We start from the raw sequence: 6819 nt of genomic DNA, 5'->3' as shown, positions 1-6819 counted from the left end.
AACTAACTAGTTTTCTTTCTTTTGCAGTTCTGAAAAAGCCTCTTCAACTTGAAATGTTGACTCATGTTTCTTTTTCTACAGATGCTTCCTGACCTGCTGAGTATTTCCACAATTTTGTATTTTTATTTCAGATTTCCTGCATCTGCACTTCTCTGATTTTCATTCACGCCGAAAAAAAGGCCTTCTAGGAATTTCACATTTCAATGGGATCACCACTCATTCCACTAAAATATAAGAAATACCAAATCTCTCACATAGGGCAATTCCCTCATCCAAAGGATGGATGGTTAGGGAGAGACATGGGAGGGGGGGTGCCAGTGATAGATGGTCGGGGGTAGATGTCCAAACCTGGTGATAAATGATCAGGGTAAATGTCAAAGCCCAGTGAAGGATGGTCAAGGGTAGATAGTGGATGGTCAGAAGGAGCTATCAACTTGGCGATGATAGTCAGTGGGAAACATTAGAGCCCAGTGATGGATGGTCAGGGAGAGACATCAGAGCCCAGTGATGGATGGCTTACCAGCTCCCTGAGTAATTCCTCCAATGAAGGCATATAAACTCTCTACTTGTCACTGATGACTTTTAATGTGGATCAATTTGCTCCCCCTCCACCAACCCATCCAACAAAATTGTTCCATTATGCACCGATGACTCCACTTGATATGCATTTCTGAATATGAAATTAGTCTATCTATACCAGCTCAGATTTTTGAATGTGCTGAAATTGGCTGTGCATTAGGAGTGTCTATTTTGATTTTGATTGAAAGGGACAGTACAATACAGTGGGTTCATTATTTTATATACATGAAGCTGATTGCAGATGATAAAGGAATACCAGAACTGTTGACAAACAAGTAAAATAAACAATTTTCAAAATGTTATGTTCATTTTTTTAAGAAATACTGTGCCTAAAACAACGTAAAATTATGTACAGATCCTCGTAAATAAAATAATGTGATCAGTGCTGTAAATTGGTCTAGAAAATCAAGAGTACAAATCTGATATGTAAAGTGCCTAATACTTTTAGGTCTGGTTCCTTTCTCAATGTTGCCTGAATTGTGCACACTTATACGAAGGTCTGAAAAATAGGTTTCACATTGCCTAATTTCTGGGCCATATATTAATTAGTTAAAATGGTAACCTGAGCCCTGTTTCCACATAGTAATTAAAAACAAGTTAGAATGTTGTCATTCCTAAATTCACAGAAACAGAACTCTGATTTGCACGACTGCCTAGCAGCTGCCTGATAAGTCGAGCCTTGTACAAGCTCCATTCTTGCTCTCTGGCAAAGTTCTCTTTGATAGTTTGTTCATCCGGGTATGTATTCACCAGCTCCAATGCAACTTGCCTTGACTTTTCTGGTGCCTCACCCAAGAAGAGTTTCTTTGGGATGAAAATACATTCAGCTCCATCACTAACCTGAAAGTAGACAAAAAGTCTACTGATTACAAAATTATTATAAAGATAGTCAAACCAATATATTTTGTGTGCCTGGTACACATAAGTTTAAAGCATATTATATATTAAACTAAGTTTTTACTCACCCCAACACTTCACTCTAATCTTTTTTTAAGTTTATTTGTTAATAGAATATAGACATCTTTGGCAAAACCAGCACTGATTACCCTTTACATTTTGCTCATAAACTGAAGGAGCAGTTCTAGAGTCGACCAGGTTGGTGGGTTCTGAGTCACATATCGGCCAGACCAAAAAAGCACTGCAGGTTTCCTTCCTTGTAAGAGATTCATGAACTGGGTGGGTTTTTACAACAAGCTGACAGTTTCCTGGATACCATTGCAGGTATTGACTTTATATTCCAGATTCATTTAATTCCTCAAATTTAAATTCCCAGGTGCTGTGCTAGGATTGGAATTCATGAAATTAATCCAGTAACAACCACAATGCAAATGATTTCAAGCTACTTAAGATCCCAAAGTTGAAGAATTTGTGAAGCCAGAGTAAAAATTGGCTGATTCTGACTATAACATAATGGGCCATCATCCATAGAACGGTAGAGCTCAGGAACAGGCCCTTCGGCCCACAATGTCTGTGCTGACGTATGCCAAATTAAACTAATCCCATCTGCCTACACATGATCCATATCCCTCCAGTCCTTGCACGTTCATGTGCCTGTCTAAATGCCTCTTAAACATTACTGTCATATCTGCTTCCTTCACCACCCCTGACAGCGCATTCCAGGCACCTACCACTCTTTGTGTAACTTGCCTCATGCATCTCCTTTAAACTTTTCCCCTCTCATGTTGAAGCTAAAGCTATCTGGAATTTGACATTTCCACCCTGGGAAAGACTCTGTCTATCCACCCTATCTATGCCTCTCATACTTTTGGACTCTTGACCTCACAATCTACCTCGTTATGACCTTGCACCTTATTGTCTACCTGCACTGCACTTTCTCTGTAGCTGTGACACTTTATTCTGCATCCTGTTATTGTTTTACCTTGTGCTACCTCGATGCACCATGTAATGAATTGATCTGTGTGAACAGTATGCAAGACAAGTTTTTCACTGTACCTCAGTACAAGTGACAATAATAAACCAATTCCAATAATTTTATAAACTTCTATCATATCTCTCCTCATGCTCCAATGCTCCAGAGAAAATAATCTAAATCTGCCCAACCTCTCCTTATAGCTGATACCCTCTAATCCTGGCAACATCCTAGTAAACCTCTTCTGCACCTTCTCCATAGCCTCCATATCCTTCCTGTAATGTACAACCTGAACTGCACACAATACTCCACACAATGCTCCAAATGTGGCCTCACTAAAGTTTTATACAGCTGCAACATGACTTCCTGACTTTTACACTCAAAACACCGACCGATGATCGCAAGTATCAAAGCTGTACAACTTCTTTACCACCCTATCTACTTACATTGCCAGTTTCAAGGACTTTTGGACTTGCACCACAAGGTCTCTCTGTACATCAATGCTCTTAAGGGTCCAACTATTTAACGTACACTTTCGTTTTAAACTTGACCTCCCAAAGCACAATATCTCACACTTGTCTGGATTAAATTCCTTCTGCCAATCCTTGCCCACATATCCAAATGGCCTACAGCCTGCTGAATCCTTTGACAACCTTCCTCACTATCCACAACCCTGAAAATGTTCATGTTGTCTGCAAACTTACTAATCAGCACACCTACATTTTCATCCAAATCATTTATATACATCACAAACAGAGGTTTCAACACCTATCCTTGTGGAACGGCACTGTTAACAGACCTCCAGTCAGAATAACACCCCTAAAGCATTACCCCCTGTCTTCTATGTCCAAACCAATTCAGAATCCAAACTACCAAGTCTCCATGGATCCCATTTGCCTTAATCTTCTGGATCAGCCTACCGTCAGGGACTTTGTCAAAAGCTTTACTGAAGTCCATGCATACAACATCCACTGCCCTACCATCATTAATCATCTTCATCACCTCCTCAAAAAACTCAAAGTTTGTAAGACATAACCTCCCCTGCACAAAGCAATGTTGACTATCCCTAATAAGTCTATGCTTCAAGCTCCTGCATGTCAAGATCTCAGAGGATCTATCCCAGGCCTAACACATTGATGCAATCATGAAGAAGGCACTCCTACTTTGTTAGGAGTTTGAGGAGACTTGGTATGTCACCAAAAATTCTTACAAATTTCTATAGATGTACAGTGGAGAGCATTCTGACTGGTTGCATCACTGCCTGGTATGGAAGCTCCAATGTGCAGGATTGAACGAGGCTGCAGAGGGTTGTAGACGGAGCCAGCTCCATCACGGGCACAACCCTCCCTGCCATCAAGGACATCTTCAAGAGGCATCCATCATTAAGGACCCTCACCATCCGGGACATGCCCTCTTCTCATTACTACCATCGTGGAGGAGGTACCGGAGTCTGAAGACCTGAACTCAACGTTTCAGGAACAGCTTCTGCACCTCCGTCACCAGATTTCCAAACGGTCCATGAATCCGTGAACACTACTTCGTTATTCCTCTTTTGCACTATTTATTTTTGTAACTTAAATTAATTTTTATGTCTTGTACTGTACTTCTGCCATAAAACAACAAATTTCATGACATATGTTAGTGATAGTAAACCTGATTCTGATGTTCCAGATGCAAATAGATCCCATCCCAAAGAATCTTCTCCAAAAATTTCCCTACCACTGACGTCAGGCTCACCGGCCTATAATTTCCTACTGCCCTTCTAAAGCAGAGGAACAACGCTGCCTATTCTCCAGTCCTCTGGGACCTCACCTGTGTCTAAAGAGGATACAGAGATCTCTGTCAAGACCCCAGCATCTCCCCTCTTTCCTCTTTCAATAACCTGGGATAGATCCCATCAGGTCCTGGGGACTTATCGACCTTAATGGTCTTTAAGAGCTCCAACATCTCCTCCTTCTAGATATCAACATGCCCTCAAATATCAGCATACCCTCCCTGATCTCGTTATCTTCCATGTTCCTATCTTTGTGAATACTGATGTGAAGTACTTATATTTAGTATTTCACCCATTTCCTCTGGCTCCAGGCATAAATTCCCTCCTGAAGTAATCCTACCCTGTATCGAGAAATGTCTTGGGATTCTTGTTAATCCTACTTGCCAGGGACATTTCATGGTCCCCTTTAGCCCTCCTGCTTCCTTAAAATTCCCCAAAGCAGCAGGTTGTGCAAGTGTGTGGATTTGCGCGGATTGCAGAGAATCAGAGAGTGATAGATCACACACATAAAAACCTCCAGTTGTTCATTAACAGAACATAAAGTGTCCACTGTCAAATGTTTCTTATGTTCAGTGTTATGCCACTGGGGACCTTACATGATTCTTTCATTTTGAATCTCAGTGCGCTGAATGCTAAGAAAGATGGAACATGGTAGACCATGTGGGTGAAGTTGGACTTCCTCCATGCTCTGAGATATTTCAAGCATGATTTCAAGGAACCTTAATAATGATCCAAGCACCTTAATGTGCATGAGAAAGAATCTGCATCTGCCCCTGATACCCTCTCTTAGTCCATATCTGAGTCCTCCAGAATAGAACAAATGTGTGGCCTCATCCACTGGGAAGCTGGCACATAAGCCATGCATTCCTCAGCCTGGATGCTGTCCACTTGCGGCTGGTGACAGAACTTGTGCAGATCCCACCCTTCTATCATCTGAGCTGATAGTTGCAGGTGTCAGGTGGAGTGACAGGGTATCTTTTTCATTTTCTATCAGTTCTATGCAGATTGGATTTCTCTGGTATCTGATGGACCATGATCCTCAACATTCAAGTTACCTATCACATATGTATGTCTAACCAATTTTGGTCATAGAACATCAGGTTGAGAACACTTAGTCAATGAAAGAAGTGACAAGTACAACTGAGGATCAGTAGTTTCAATTGCAATCTGAACAACGGAGGATCAAGTTGTAGATAACTAAAGTACCATGGATCCTCACAGCCAGACTATAGTTGGAGGGTTCTGGTAGAGGCACAGCCCAAGGTAACTTCCTCAAAGGGGAAAGCAATGGATATATCTACAGCAAAGATTAAAAGGGAGAAGAGAGAAGTTTAGAAATTGTAAAGGAAGAAGGAAAGTCAAGATGTAAGGCACAATAAGAAGAGAAGCAGAAAAACAGAGAGCTCAAGGCAATTAGAGACTGTTACCACTGAGTTCATGATATTTAACAGAGTACCAAATACATTGTATAACTGTATTTGTTGTGGCTATTAGAGTTATTTAATATTTATGTTAAGAATAATGCAAACATTTTACTATATACAGTCCATTTAAAGTTATGGAGACAATCACATTAATGTAATAATTATGGAACAGATGCCAGACCAGACATGTAAGAGATCTATATGAAGAGATGATTTACTGGAATCACTAGTGCATGAAGTAAACTTTGCAGAGATTTTAAATATAGATTTGAGTGAAGAATTAAGGGTGAAAAATTTGAGTGTATTTATTTGGTTAAATTTATAACAGTGTAAGTACCTCTGTAAATAATGAATTAATTGTATAATTTCAAAACATAAATAGCTATATGATGGTATAATTTAATGTGCATAAATATATTGATGGTTTACATGAGTTTATTACTTTTTAAAGGGGAAACAGTGTTTTATGTATGTGTGACTATATCTTTAAGAACTGAGTGAGCCACATGGTGTAACATTAATCCCTTTTTTTATCAATGTACTATTTCATTTAAGAGTGGCTGCCTTCAATAAAAATCATTAGCACCATCTAGGCCAAGTAATAGCACTTGGCACAACACCAAAGAAACCATGGACACCACAAACCTGTTAAGTTATCTGTATCAAGGTGACTTTATATTGTTTAGCAATGAGCAATAGCTAACTCATTGCCTCTGAGGAGATTTCCTTTACTGTTAAACACTAACGTCTCAGTAGTGTTAGTCATCACCGATGTTCTCAGTGGGACCATGAAATGATTTTAAATTACTTTTCTCAAATGACTGTAATATGTTCCCTGGGATCACCTCTGACCACTGAATGCAATGAAATTACAAAAACTTCTCTTTGGACATGAAAGGTGACAGGATGGTAACCGCAAAAGCAGAGATAAAATCTGATTAGATTGCCAAACTCATACTTTATGTGAATGCAACACAGTTAGCACTTTTGCACTATATGAGTCTTAATGATGATTTAATCTGTTATCCAGATACGTTAACAGACAGAAAACCAGAGGCAAATGCCAAATTCCTAGTCAGTTTCCTCAGTAAACAAGGTTTCACAGCGGGAGCGAGATATTTTACATCCTGAACAGAAGTGTAGGAAGAACATGAATTCAAATATTATATACG

The sequence above is a fragment of the Pristis pectinata genome, chromosome 2, assembly GCF_009764475.1.
Source record: "Pristis pectinata isolate sPriPec2 chromosome 2, sPriPec2.1.pri, whole genome shotgun sequence".
Classification (NCBI taxonomy): Eukaryota; Metazoa; Chordata; class Chondrichthyes; order Rhinopristiformes; family Pristidae; genus Pristis; species Pristis pectinata.
This window is presented reverse-complemented; position numbering follows the sequence as displayed.